The 15,979-nt window shown below is 41.9% G+C and overlaps 1 protein-coding gene across 3 annotated transcripts in view; it reads right to left on the bottom strand.

Annotated features, from left to right (window-relative positions):
* CAMK1D (calcium/calmodulin dependent protein kinase ID) overlaps positions 1-15,979 on the bottom strand; it is a 163,240-nt gene that overhangs the window by 134,987 nt on the left and 12,274 nt on the right. The window lies entirely within an intron of this gene.

Here is a 15,979-nt window from a genome sequence, read left to right on the forward strand (position 1 = left end):
CATACATCACTATTGGGAAAACCATAGCTTTAACTATACGGACCTTTGTCGGCAAGGTGATGTCTCTGCTTTTTAAGATGCTGTCTAGGTTTGTCATTGCTTTTCTCCCAAGAAGCAGGCGTCTTTTAATTTCGTGACTGCTGTCACCATCTGCAGTGATCAAGGAGCCCAAGAAGGTAAAATCTCTCACTGCCTCCATTTCTTCCCCTTCTATTTGCCAGGAGGTGATGGGACCAGTGGCCATGATCTTGGTTTTTTTGATGTTGAGCTTCAGACCATATTTTGCGCTCTCCTCTTTCACCTTCATTAAAAGTTCTTTAATTCCTCCTCGCTTTCTGCCATCAAGGTTGTGTCATCTGCATATCTGAGGTTGTTGATATTTCTTCCGGCAATCTTAATTCCAGCTTGGGATTCATCTAGTCCAGCCTTTCGCATGATGAATTCTGCATATAAGTGATATGATAGCCATGTTCAAATATATAAAAGGATGTCATATAGAGGAGGGAGAAAGGTTGTTTTCTGCTGCTCCAGAAAAGCGGAAACAGAGCTACAAGAAAGAAGATTCTACCTAAACATTAGGAAGAACTTCCTGACAGTAAGAGCTGTTCGACAGTGGAATTTGCTGCCAAGGAGTGTGGTGGAGTCTCCTTCTTTGGGGGTCTTTAAGCAGAGGTTTGACAGGCGTATGTCAAGAATGCTTTGATGGTGTTTCCTGCTTGGCAGGGGGTTAGACTGGATGGCCCTTGTGGTCTCTTCCAGCTCTATGATTCTATGATTCTATAGAAGTGGCTTAGTTATGCTGTAGAAGCTGTCTGCAGACAAACGCTGGCTCCCTCAGCCTATAGAGCGAGATGAGTACCACAATCCCAGAGTCGTCCGCGACTGGACCTAACGGTCAGAGGTACCTTTACCTTTATGCCCGATTTAAAGAGCTGATTTCTCACCATCAGGGAAGTAGCCATCTGCATTCAGACAACTGCAGGTCAAGGGCCATTCAGTCATGAATTCCATATTCTTCCTCGTTTTATGAGGTCAACATCATAACCCAAATGCCTTTCCAACATTTGTGTACTCCTGTTAGATTGCCTCCACAATTCTTTTGAAAAAAGATATGGTTTAGAATTCAACAGTAATTTCCATTTATTTTTTATTCTTTTTTATTTTATAAATAACTAGTTGACTGCCCCCACCTTGTGCCAACCCATGATGTATCATGCCCCCTCTTCCCCCCACCCCCCGGCTCATCCCTGTGACTGGTCCCATTGTGTCCTGACCTATCCTCCCCCCAACCCGCACCCAGGAGAGTCAGTACGTCCATTCAGCCTAGTCTGCAAAGGCTTCGGCCTAGTATGTAAACTGCAGCCAAGGTGCTGTTGAGAGGAAAGGTTCTATAGGTGCAGTACGTGTTGCTGCCGCTAGAGGGTGCTGTTTTGCTCTTCTGTGTTTTGTTCTTCTGGCTTCTTTTTCCCAGCATGCACTTTTGGGTGAGTTGTGTGTTGAAACACAGGGTTTTGGGGGTTTTATGCGGCCCAGGTGTTACATCTGTCCATGCCAAGTGTCTTATATTAATCTTGTATTCGCATGTGACGTTGTGTCAAAATTTCAACGCATTCGGTCAAGCGGTTTTGTAGATCATTCAAGCCGAACTAATGGACACATTCTACATTTATATATATATATATATATATAGATCATTTTCAGAAGTTGCTCATGCAACTCTAACATAGGAATGCTAACTTTTGCCTTACCAGAAAAGGGGGACCTGAAAATTCTTTTTGTTTTTTGGGTTGATGCTATACATATTACAATGTAGAAGATAGCTCTTCAAAATGACTAGACTAATGTGGCACCAACTGTCTGCAACCTCTAACATTTCCCTTGCAAAATAATAGATCTGCAGTGTTTGTGATAGAAGAAGTACTGAGGGCCTCATGAGCACACTGGCTAAAATCAATGGTTCTGCCCCCAGCCCCCCTGCCCCACCAATCCATATATCATCAGGCATGAACCCAGATGGAGAGGCTGCAAAATTTCTCTTCTGCATGCAATTTGTGCTACACTAGAAAAGTGCTTAGTCAAGAAACTCAAGGCTTCAGGTGCAAGATTAATTCCTTTAGGCTGTTGAGCAGGTGAGTGGCAGAATCCATTTACCTTCTCTTTCTCCCTTCCCTCCCCATATGTTGCTTCTCTGTTTTGTTTTGTTTTGTTTTGTTTTCATTTGTACTTTTTGGTTTCTGTTGCTGCTTTTATAGCACCAAGAAACAGCTGAAATGACCCTTCTTGTTACTTAGAACAAATGTTCCTTTGTATTTGAAACAAAGGGTGGGGTGTGTGTTGTTTGCACATGGAAAAGATCCCAATTTAATTTACTTATCAACCTGTAGAGCCTTTGTGAAATATTCAAATGAGTGTTGAAAAGAGAGTAAGCAAAAGTCAAATTCAGAAGTCTCTCTAATACCTAGGAATAAGAGGGGGGTGACTACCGTAATTTGGGGGGGAACACAATCAAGTTCAGCATCTTTTCTTCTTAATTAAAAATATAAAATTAAATTATTTCAAGCATCAATATCAAAGAATGAGATCTGGCTGTGCGATATGTGCATGACAACAGATGGAATACCCTGAACCTGTGTAGAAAAAAAGCTTGGAGTATATAATCCAATGACTAAACCTACTAGCCAATCAGTTTAGAAATCAGAACAGTGGAGAAGCTTATTTTATTTTATTTTATTGGCATGTTTGAAACCAGACAGGATGAGACCCTTTTGTACCTGGATTTCCAATAGAGGGCACATGTTGGAGTGCGACCTGGCAACCGACCCCTGTGTTGTGGGTGGGTACGATTGGAAAGCCACAACACCCTATTGGTAGGTCCCTTGATGCTGGGTTTAATCAGGCGAGTGGGACACTAGACAAACCGATCAACTCTATGATTCTATGATTGGAGGGCTAAAATCATATACAGTGAACTGGGCCTAGAAAATCCGGTTTGCATGCTTGATGCTATAGCTAGCTTCTGGTAAAACTATTACATGCACAAACACGCCACAAAATAAACAACACAGAAAGTACGGTATTAAGTTGTGAGAGAGGCACCAGTTTCACTTACACAGCCTAATTCCAAACAACATTCACAACATCAAATGACATGCTAGCAAGGGCCAAAAGATCCTGCTTCCTGCCCCACCCCACCCCGGACAGGACATGGCATGTTGGGAAAATGTAACATCGCCTCAACAGACAGCCCCATGGACAGATATCTAAACTCCTATAAAGAAGAGGTAAAATAGGTAACAACTTCTGAAGAATAAGAAAAATATTGCATCATTATCATCTGTGAAAGCTCTTAAAGATGTGGTCCTACACCTGCTGCCAGTTAATAGCCAAAGTCCCACTGAATAAATGTTTTATCATAGAATCATAGAGTTGGAAGAGACGACAAGGGCCATCCAGTCCAACCCCCTGCCAAGCAGGAAACACCATCAAAGCATTCTTGACATATGCCTGTCAAGCCTCTGCTTAAAGACCTCCAAAGAAGGAGACTCCACCACACTCATTGGCAGCAAATTCCACTGTCAAACAGCTCTTACTGTCCGGAAGTTCTTCCTAATGTTTAGATGGAATCTTCTTTCTTGTAGCTTGAATCCATTGCTCCGTGTCCGCTTAACCTTCTCTTCTCCAGGCTAAACATACCCAGCTCTCTAAGCCATTCCTCATAAGGCATCATTTCCAGGCCTTTGACCATTTTGGTTGCCTTCCTCTGGACACGTTCCAGCTTGTCAGTATCCTTCTTGAACTGTGGTGCCCAGAACTGGACACAGTACTCCAGGTGAGGTCTGACCAGAGCAGAATACAGTGGTACTATTACTTCCCTTGATTTAGATGCTATACTCCTATTGATGCAGCCCAGAATTGCATTGGCTTTTTTAGATGCTGCATCACACTGCTGACTCATGTCAAGTTTGTGGTCTACCAAAACTCCTAGATCCTTTTCACATGTACTGCTCTCAAGCCAGGTATCACCCATCCCGTATGTGTGCCTTTCATTTTTTTTTGCCGAAGTGTAGTACTTTACATTTCTCCCTGTTAAAATTCATCTTGTTTGCTTTGGGCCAGTTGTCTAATCTGTTAAGGTCATTTTGAAATGTGATCCTGTCCTCTGGGGTATTAGCCACCGCTCCCAATTTGGTGTCGTCTGCAAACTTGCTCAGGATGCCCTCAAGCCCATCATCCAAGTCAATGATAAAGATGTTGAATACGACTGGGCCCAAGACAGAACCCTGTGGCACCCCACTAGTCACTTCTCTCCAGGATGAGGAGGAGCCATTGATGAGCACCCTTTGGGTTCGGTCAGCCAGCCAGTTACAAATCCACTGAATGGTAGCATTGTCTAGCCCGCATTTTAACCAGCTTCTTTACAAGAATATCATGGGGCACCTTGTCAAAGGCCTTGCTGAAATCAAGATACATGCAAGATACAAGATACATGCAAGCCAGACTTCTTTTGCCCCACAAATTTAATGATGAGTATTATGAAAGGTTTACTTTGCTTAGTCTGTAGCAAGCTTTCTGCTTTCATAGCCAAATAATCCCTTGGAAGGCAAGTTCTGTAAGATGCAAATTCTTGAACGTTTCTTTATGCTGAGGTCTTAGGTCAAACTACCTTTTCCATTTAGACACAGGCTAGAATCCTAAACACACTTTTCCACTGAATAAAGTGGAACTCACTTCTATAAAAAATATATATATACCGGTATGTTGGGTTGATTGGTATTTTTAAAAATCCTCAGGGTAAATATTTCTTCATGGAATCTGCTCTAACTGATGTGTGCAGTGTCTGAAGCTTTTAAAAATATTTGAAAGTGATCACCCTTAGAAGAATGCACTGCTTATGCCAGCTGAAATACACACAGAGAAAAATAGCACTTACTATTACATTCACTGGAAATTGAGAGGTCATTTTAAATTCCCAGCAATATTTGAAAATCTGGCAAGGAAAACAAAACTAGCCCCAAGCAAGAGAATGTTTTTAATCTTATTGTAGGTTTTGCTCTACTTACATATGCTACTGAGAATTCCCAGCCCTGTTCTACTACCCTAATATCAATCCTTCAACTAGGTAGCTGAAAGGAAATTGCCAAAGGAAACGTAATTCTAACACACCATGAATGAGGTGCCTAGGCTGAATTCAAGTAGGCAAATCAAGTTGCTAAACTGGTGATCCCACTTCCAAGACAATTAGCAATTACAACTAAAGAGACTCCGGTGACCCTCAAAGTCAGATCCACTGAATTCAGCAATACGTACTTCTAAGTAAGTGCACAACACTGCAACTTTATTAGGATTACCGTATGGATCCTCTCTCTTTCCCAGACCCTATCCCAAAATACACTTTTATTGGAATATTTGAGTAGCCAAGTTTCTCTGGCTTTTCCCTACATCATGCAGTTGCTATAATGAGATTATGGCTGGGTGACTCTGATCACAAGTTTCCTGCTTGAGTTTTTCTCATGTAATCTGAGGATAACAGTGGGTTCATTCTCAAAGGGCATAAACCCTGCAGGTCCTTCAGTCTACTTACTAAACGCTATTACTGTAGGACTTGCAGTGTTAAGTAATGATATTCCCCCCTATTTCCTGTGGAGTTTTCTTGGAGTCTCGAGTGACTGTTGGCAAAAGACCTTTACTTAAATGCCAGTCTTCACTTTATCGATGGACAGAATATTTCCAGAGAGTGCAAAACACTGACTCAGAACAAAACGCTAAGAATTATTTTTGCACAGATGGGTTTCATAACCCTGGGGCGCCTCTACATCCCTGCCACCCTGTTGATAGTGTGGCGCTTTATCTTTGTGTTAGTACTCAAGGGAGCATCACCCTACAGCACTTGTTTTAAAAACTTCCTACTGTTATGGAACTCTTCCCATATCAACCTGTCTTTCATGGTGTAGTGGTTAAGAGCAGTAGACTTGTAATCTGGGGAACAGGGTTTGCATCTCCGCTCCTCCACATGCAGCTGCTGGGTGACCTTGAGCTAGTCACACTTCTCTGAAGTCTTTTAGCCCCACCCACCCCACAGGGTGTCTGATGTGGGAGAGGAAGGGAAAGCCGCTTTGAGACTCCTTCGGGTAGTGATAAAGCGGGATATCAAATCCAAACTCTTCTTCTTCTTCTCTATACATTCCTGGATAGGCAGCTTTCAGAGGAAGCTTCTCTACCTTACTGATCTTCTCCAGCTAGGAACTCTTGATGAGCTTCAGAGTTGCCCAGGCCAGTTTACCTCTGTGCTAAAGAAAAAAAATATTCAGGCTGTGTTCAAATGCCCATTTCTATCTGTGCTTCCAGTGCTGAATTTTTAAGCTGTGTTCACACAACTGATGTAATCCAAAATGTATATATAATCCTGTACTTTGTTGTAAGATTTGCCTGTCTGATGTAACAGGCTTTTCCTTCCGCTTCTCATTTCAGTTTGAAACTACTGGTAGCATTTTTGTTGTTTGCCTCATTTAGGGCTTGACCTACCATGTCTCTATGTAGCACAGAAATTTACAATAAAAACGGAAACCAAAAAAGAAAGAAAAGAAACAGGTAATTGCATCAAAGTTGGGGGCTCAAGTTGGCTGTGGTCCTAGAGTACTGAAAGCCAATGTACATGTTGGACTGTACAACTTCAGAATGCAACTGTAAAAACCATGTGAGTGAATCTCTCCATAAAAAAATATATGTAGCACCTAGAAATCTGGGACATCAGGACATACCTCTGGCATACTAGCTTTCCATAGGCAGGGAAGTTTTGGCGTTAAAAGCATTTAGTCATGCAATTACCCTACTTATATTTAAACATATCCATACCCTGCCTTGTATCATATAGATCTCAGGGAAGGGTACAGAAATCTTTATAAAAACAATAAAACGCATTGGTATTCTGAAGTGGCATAATAGCCACAGAAGGATTGTTCCAGGAGTCCTTACTGAATGTGTGGATGGATGCTAGGCGTCATGGCTTATCCAACCTTGATTACGGTACCTGATCCTGCAGAATACAAAGGCATTTTGAGTAGTTATTGTGCATTGCCAGAGAGGGCTCAAAGTCATTCTCTTTTTCTTGCGAGTTCATAAGAAATCAAAGGACAATCTATCAGCCCAGCACTGTGCCTCAAAGAGATAAACCACTTTTACCTTCCAAGCAGATAAGTATGCAGAATGAAACTGTTTAGTCTTGGAGATTTTTTACTTGATGGTTGCTGAATGCTCTAATGTGGCAAGCTCAGAGCAGATATTAATCGCAGAGCTTTAATACCAAAGGGGAAAAAGAATTAACTCTGCAATTCCAATTGAAAATGTTGACTTCCTCCAATAGTAATACACATTAAAAAATACTTTCTCTCTGCAGCAGTTTGAAGTCTAGAAATAATATGACTCCTGGAGGTATATGAGGGAGCGCAATCCCATTAATTCTGCATCTCATGGACTTCCCATGGTGCAATCATTATCTCATGGTCTGCATATTCTTTTATCAAACTTACAGATACCCATATATTCCCACGTATAAGACTACTTTCTAACCCAGGAAAACCTTCTCAAAAGTCGGGGGTCGTCTTATACGCCGGGTCGTATTTCTTATACGGCGAGTATAAGGAGCAGCCAGAGGAAAAAGATGTGCTTTACCATTTCCACATTGTAGAATCATAGAATTGTAGAGGGGAGGGAACCCCCTGCAATGCAGGAATCTCAACTAGATCATACATCTAGATACATCTAGATAGATGGCTATCCAACCTCTGCTTAAAAACCTCCAAGGAAGGAGAGTCCACCACCTGCATGCCAATGCTCCCATAAATTTCCCATGAATTTCATTTCATTTATTTTAATGAAGTTATGTAGCATATGGGGAAAGCGTCAAAGAAAAACTGAACTATTTTCAAATTTATAAATGCTTCCTTGCTTGATCCCTTAAAGGGAAACTCTTACTCACCCACAAGCAGCCAGCATCTTCTAAACTTACTGTCTGTCCTTTTCTCCGCCCTGTCACTTCCACTGACAGTACCTACACTGCTCAAAATCTCTCATCCTAATGCTAGAGAAGCCACAAAGCTTTCCTAGCAAATAAAGACTAATTTTGCCAATGTAGTCAGGAGGTATGTTTATGCAAGTTAAGAAAAATAATGTCGCTGTTGTGATTTGAAATATTACTGTTGTGATTTGAATATTACTGCTGTTGTGATTTGAAATATTACACACCATTCCCCAGACCTTTCCTATCTGCTAAAGCCAACACCACAAATTGCATTGACTTCCAAACTAGACCAATGCTGAGTGTTTCTGAAGTCACACTCTAAACCACAGCAACACATATATTTGCATTTATGACTAAATGATGGGAAACTAAACTCTCCATTTATTTTCACAAGCCAGGCATAGACTGCCATGAAACCAGAAGAAAATGCTGACTGGGCGCTAGAGAGGCTGGCTAACAAAAGGGGTGAACTGAGGACATAAAGCTCAACTTGACATGACAGTATCTTTTCTCTGCAGCCATCTGCCTGCAGCACTAAGAGGAGGAGGAGGAGGAGGAGATGGCAGCTTTATTCAGGGCTTTATGAAACATTCTGCATACATTTTCTTTGCTGAGTGTTCTGGGGTATTTCATCCTCTTTTTGCATGATGAAAGACTGTTTTGCCACTGAAGACGCTTTGGGTTAAAATCTCCAAAAGGTTATTCTGAAGGCTGAAGAGGAGAATCCCATAAATCATAAAAGGAGAAAAAGACAGTTCCAGAATCATTCATCTCCAGCATCCCTTGAACGAAGTTCCACATTACAAATTTAATGCGCAATAGCCTTCCAACAGCCACCCATTTTTAAGTGAATTTGTAAAGCGTTACATGTATATAATACATCTCTTACGATAAATAAACTTCCAACTGTTTGCACCAAAAAAGAAAAAGAAAAAAATGTTAATACATAAAAATAAATAAATAAATAAAAACCTGTGTTTGTCTTTTTTTACATATCGTACTTATAAACAAGAACTTTATCTCTATTCTTTATCAAGTTCTGTTCCATTGTTAACAAAGATTCTTAGAAAAAATTACTAACAAAAATCCTCCTACCTGACTTCCTGTCAAATCCTGTTGTATATTTTATATCTTACATTGAATGTACCCAACTTCATTCCTCTATTCTATTTTATCCAGGGCCGTCTTGAGCAGATCGCGCGCCCTGGTGCTGAGGGGCGGAGATCGCTCCGCCGCCCGCCCCGCCCTCGCAGGGCGCAATTGGTTTCCGCATGGCTTTGCCGCACGGCGCCCTCCTTGCCAGGCCGGCGCCCGGCTTACCAGCCGGCTTACTGCGCCACCGGGGGTCTACGAAGAGCCAGCCCTGATTTTATCTATTACATTCTTACAACATTTTATCCCCTTAATCTTATTTTTCCTATCGTTCCTTAGATCAGGATCAATAGACATAAACCCCTTTGTGTATCCTTGTGCATGTCTCTTGTATTCATCCCAACTCTGTACATATTCCTGTCTTGATTTGCCTCTCAGCTCCAAGTCTAAGTTCTAAAGCAGCTTCTTCACCTCCAAGCTGGGGAAGAACTGCTGCAATCTGACAAGCCGAGAGACAGGCACAAAATGAGATGAGGAATGAAAAGAGACAGGTACTCTCTGACTTGACAAGCAAGAGCAGCAGTGTGTTTTCCAATAAACATAGAACACTTATTTGGTTTCTTAAAAATAAAAAAGTTCAAAGTGCCTTGTAAGCTTTAATTTTCAGGTGGCCACCATCTGGAAATCCTTGGTTTATAACAACAGCTCCCAAAACGACCCATTTGTGAGAAACCTCCCATCTTTCTGTTGTCTCCCACTACTGTTAAGATTTTGATTGTAAGCTCCTTGGGGCAGGGACCTGACTTCTTTACGGCAAAGAAGTGCTTCAGTTACTCTGTAAAGCACTTCATACATTGATGCTGCTACTATAATAATAACCTTCAAACTCATTTTATACCACGAGGGTGATTTGGGTCTTGAGACTAGGAAAAGGCAAGCTGGACTACAGTATGTGGAATTCACATTTGAAAACCTGAGGAAAGGGATTAGGCATCACAGGGGGCTGGACTATAGAGGCAAGACAGTCCACCCTCAAAACAGCCCAAGCTCAAGACAGCCTCACTGCACCCCAGAAACAATGGCTGTCACAAGTCTATGGGCAACTAAACAAGGGGCTGGTTCACTTTCTTACACACACGCTCCACTTCCTATGGTGAACTCCTCTACTTCGCCAGACGTATACCCCTGTGCCACATACCCAAGACGGGGGCCTTTGTGTGTAGAAGCTGAATTCATGTAATCTCCCCACCCTCAGCTGTTTCCTGAGAAGGAACAGTCACATACACTGCGCCTTTAAGACATTCTATAATATGCTACATTATAGAAACAGGGTTTCTGCTCTACCCTATGGAAAGAAAAACATTGGGAAAAGCAAAGATTTTGGCCTGTGGTCATCTCTCTCACAGAGCAGCTTTGCCTCAACCATGAGGTTTCCAATTCTGAGGAAATTTGGGGGTTTTGCAGGGGGGAAGGGAGAGCCAAGGAAATGTAGAATCCCTACCCAACAAAGTCAGTAGTGCTTAGGGTGTTGGGCCTGAGTTCAAAATGCAACTCAACTTGGAAGACCTGAGTTCAAATCTCAACTCAACAATAAAGCCCACTTTGCTGGGTGAGCATCTCAGTCTCGCCAACCGCTCAGGGTTGTAGTGAGCATGAAATGGGTATTCCACATTGAGCCCCCTAGAAGAAATATGGGATATAAATGTAATAAAATCAAAGCAGTAAAGCAAAAATTAAAAATTCCCTACTGAAATAAAATAGAAGCTTTGAAGCATATATTAAATAATGTTTTGCGCTTGCATGGATAACTGCATAACACAAACACCGGAGCTGCCAAAATGTATGTCTTGAGAGCTGTTTTTAATGCTGGATGATAGAAGGAGTGGTTAGATACCTGTAGAGACTAGTAGAGAACAGAGAAAGTATCTGAGGGAGATGAAAAGTTGTTTGATAGGTTACTTGTTGACAGGGGTATTTTAAACACTGCTGCAACCAAAAGCATATGGGATGTGGATTCTGGAATCTGTTACACAAAAGAACAAGTAAAGACAACTAACACCTACACATTTGCAGCTGATCTGACCTGAAGCAAACTGGTTGCCATGGCAGGATTATTTCATAGCAGCACACAATTACCTCACTGAATTCACACTGCTTTTTTCCTCACCCTAAAAGATCTTTGCCAGCACTAGTCAAAATGACTGGCAGCTTGAAAAACTGAAGACCTTTTCACAGGAGTTTTTCTCTTTCACATTAAAAAATTACTTCCAGTAGCCAACAGGAGTTGAAACATTGCAGCTTGAGCCACTTTGCTTCCATTAATGCTTCCTTGTTTCCAAACTGGTCATCGCCCACTATTTTTGAGCAAAGTGTCTCACCTTCCAACCACTTTCCGGTAAACAACGGAAATCTCAACCTGTGAAACTGTTCAAACTTAACCCAGTTCTGAGCCACTTAATAAAAGGCATAGTATTCCAATATACCACTTCAAGGAGGCCCATTCCAGGACTGAAAGAGAGAAGTGAGAAAGACAAGGGCCAAATCGAGCACTACTAGGGGTTGTTTCTTTTTGTTTTCCTTTTTTAAAAAAAATTAAAGCTTAAAAGAAATGCAAAGATCAACTACAAAAATATGAAAAAACGAATCTAAATAAAGACAAAAACAAAGGAAGAAGAAAGAAAGGGGGAAGAGAAGAAGGTAGGGCTTCTGATTATTCATCTGTCAGCTATACATAAAAATAATTCAAAACATTGGCTCTTTTTCATGCAAAAATAATTAAGGAGTTTCCATTCATTAATAAATATCAACAATTATTTTTCTCTAATTAAACATGTCAACTTCACCATCTCAGTCAAGTCCAGGAATTTCAGCAACTATTCTTCCATAGTAGCTAATGATACATCTTTCAAAAAAAAAATTCCCCTATCTATTTTTTATTTTTTATCAATAAAAATTGGTGTGGAGTGAGCAAATTTTTATTCTGGAAATATGGTCCAGAGAAAAAAGTTTGAAAACCACTGAACTTGGGAATGCTTTGCACGTTCCTCACTTGTTAATTTTCATCTTGCAGTCCATGGGACTCTCAAGAGTCTCCTCCAGCACCATAATTCAAAAGCATCAATTCTTCAGCGATCAGCCTTCTTTATGGTCCAGCTCTCACTTCCATACATCACTCCTGGGAAAATCATAGGGCCTCTCCTCCCTTCCAGAGGGGAGGGGTTGCGGGCAGGACCCGTTTCCCACGCTTGCAGGGGGTGTGTTTGACCCCCTGCATCAGCCCTTCCTCGCCGCCACGTTATGCCCCTCAGCCGGCCAATAGGGCTCGCTGGGAGACGGAGTCCAGCTGCATTTAAGCAGCTGCGGCGGCGGGAATTCTTTTTTTGTCTTTTTTAATGGTGAATTACAGAACAATGCCTGTGGAACACCCTAAAGTGCTACATGAATGCCAACTATTATTATATTCTCATACAACTATAGGGGAGTGTTCTGGGTGTGTTCTAGGGCACACTCAGTCATCCATGCAGGATATGTGCTGCCTAGAACACTCCCCAGAACTTTGTGGAATATAAAAGGGATTCTGGGAGAAAAATATGTTATAGAAAAATCAGACAACCAATACATCAAGGGGTGAAATGGAAACCATGGGTATTGAAGAAATAAATCACCCAGCTTTCATTCAGGACCAAACTGCATTATCGTTTGGCTAGGGACAGATAAATGACAAAAGGGTTAGTAATGAGAGCATTATTCTCTGTTATAAGACTTATATGAGCAATATTACTGAAAGCAAATGATTCAACTGTGATTGCCAGTGATTAAAAGTGTCAGGTTTTTATTAAAGTGACACTCAGTGGAAATGAAATAGAGTATTTATATTATCTGCTCCGCAAATTAGTTTTTGATTTTGTCATGGTTCCCTTGTCAAATGAGAGAATGAGTTGAGTAATTGCTTAAGACACGATGATAGAGATGTGTCAGATTTAACAGTTGCCATTCACTTCTTTGTTCTCAGCTATGTATGTGGGGAGCCCAAGGGTTCAATAAATGTCCTGCCTTTGCACCCAAACTAGGAATTGCAATAATTAAAGCAGATGTTTGTCAACCTTCTGTAAGATCCCAAAATATGGACAATTGGCTCCCTAAAAACATGCAAGTTCATTGGTTGTTTTCTCCACACCTGATGCCTGGCAGTTGAAAGTTTGAACTGACTCTGCTGATACTGAAAATATCGCTCCTGCTATCCCAATCTCCAAGTGGTGCGAAGATGCCAGGAGTTCCAGGGCTCCCCAAGGGTCCATGTTTCCTTTTGGGAATGAGGCACTGTGGAGACTGCAGTGTCTTTATGATACATTGTTTATTTACACATTAAATAATCTATAAAAATGGTACACAGATAGATAAATTAAACTAAACACAGGAAGAGGAACGCTGTACACAAAAGGAAAGGATAAATGGGGGGGGGGAGTACATATGGAACATTCCAAAACCTTCAAACTACATTTTAGAGCAGTGATGGGCAACCTTTTGAGCTTGATGTGTCAAAATTCACCAAAAAAACGAGCATAACTTGGGTGGTGTGTCACTTCGAGAAAAAAACCATAATTTCGCGATATTTATAGTTTAAATAACAAAAATGTATAATTGTTTCCCCTTTAAAAAAAGGAAAAAGGGGAGGGGAAAAATATTAAAGTTTTTTAAAAATAAAATTAAAAAATATTTAAAAGGGGGGGGGGAAATAAGGCAAAACCCAGAGGTCTTTTCCAGTGGGACTCTGGGCTCAGGCCTTCTTGCAACGGGTCTGCTACTGGGGAGGTGGGCTCAGGTTGGGCCAGTGGCCAGAAGTGAGGTCTCGGCATGCGGCCGCGTGTCACCAAAAATGGCTATGCGTGTCAGTGCTGACACGCGTGTCATAGGTTCGCCATCACTGTTTTAGAGACTTAGGTCCATGACATCTGAACTGAGCCATATTATTTGGGACGACTGCCTTTTAAATTAATATTATATATGTGGTATTATATCTGTAATGCACTGGAATTGCTTTGACCTTCCTCCCTCTTCATCCAGACTTCTCTCACAAAGCATTAGCAGAATTCTGTCATTTCGACAGAATATAGGAAAGCAGTACTGCAGGCAGATCCTTCAGAGAGGCAATCCTTGGAAGAAGCAAAAACAAGCGGGAAAGCCATGCTGATGCAAGCCTGAAACTGTCAAAATTATAATCTCCAGCTATTTTATGATGAACACAGACATGGTCAGCTTCACTGACAATTAGGGAAACTGCCCCATTACTTAAGTTATCCAGCAGGATATAACTATTTACCAAGCATGTCTTCATGGCCATTCAGGGAAACCTGGACTGTTTCATTACAGGAGACAACACTTTGGACAACACTGAGCTAGATAAGCCAGTGGATCTAACTCATTAAAAGGCAGCTTCCTATGTCCCTACGTCTGAGTCGCAGGACAAAAGGAACTGCCAAGTTAGGAGGGCAGTCTGGTGTTCTCCAGATGTTGTGGACTATAACTCCCATCATCCCTGACCATTGGCTATGCTGGTGAGAGCTGCGGTTCACAACATCTGAACGGCATCATGCTGGTTATTCCAGTGCTAGTCTATATTGCAGCTGGTGAAAGTCAGAAGTATTTCTGATTTTATGTTAAAGACATGTAGAAATCCAGCAAAGAGCTCCACTGATTTCACAGAATGAACTGAAAGGAGACAGGGGGAGAGAATAGTACTCAAAATTAATTAAGATGGCAATCTTAAACTTATCTACAAGAGAGTAAGCTCAACTGAACACAGAACTAAGCAAAAATATATATGGGATTGCACTGATAGCCACAATAGCAGCAAATAGGATTATGTGAAGTGCATAAAACTTTGTGTTATACTCTGGGTCATTGAATAGAGAGCATTACAGTGGTACCTTGCAAGACGAAATTATCTGAAGAAGTGTGCATGCACATGAAAGCTCATACCTATGGCAAACTTAGTTGGTCTCTAAGGTGCTACTGGAAGGATTTTTAAAATATTTTTTTGAAGACAAAATTAATTCATTCTACGAGTCGTTTCGTGTTGTGATAATTTCGTCTTGCGAAGTGCGGTTTCCCATAGGAATGCATTGAAATTTAATTAATGCATTCCTATGGGCAAAAAAGAAGCGCCAAAAAAAGGGGGGGCGCCGACTCACCCGCCACGGCCGGAAGTCTTTAAGGCTCTGGGGAGGGGGAAGCAGGAGGGCGGCCAGGGTTCTCCTCCCGCCGCAGCCTCCGCTCCTTCAGGCGCCGCCGCTGTTCCCGCCAAGGGCCGCCTGGCGAGCCCTGCTGCTGCTCCTGCCGGATCCCACCAGCCCGCTGGGGAGGAACCGCGGAGGCTGGCATGGCCGCCAAGGAGGGCAAGGCCGGAGCCGCGGAGGCCGCCATGAGCGCCGTGCCGCCGCAGGAGGCAACGGCAGCCATGGATGTCACCGGTGGAGTCCTAAAGGTAAGCGGCGGCAGCAGCAGCCCTTCCCATTGCGAGGCTGCTTTGTCTTGTGAAGCACAGCCATAGATGACTTCGTTTTGCGAGTCTTCAAAAAAATTGCAAAACGCTTTCGTTTTGCGATTTTTTCATTGTGCGAGGCATTCATCTTGTGGGGTACCACTGTAGATACGTGGTGATGGTATGTAAGATCCACTTTGTCCTTCTAAACAGTCTACTATTCCTGCTCTCTTCCAAGTTCCTTTCATTTGTGTTTATATGATGGAGCCTTTGTATAGCTTTCAGCAAGAGCACTGCTGTTCAGTACAGTTTATGATGACATAAATACGGGGGCTAGTTAATTAAAATTAATGGCCAGTGCTTCAAAATTACAGTTGCACAACATGGTA

The sequence above is a fragment of the Zootoca vivipara genome, chromosome 10, assembly GCF_963506605.1.
Source record: "Zootoca vivipara chromosome 10, rZooViv1.1, whole genome shotgun sequence".
NCBI classification, from domain to species: domain Eukaryota; kingdom Metazoa; phylum Chordata; class Lepidosauria; order Squamata; family Lacertidae; genus Zootoca; species Zootoca vivipara.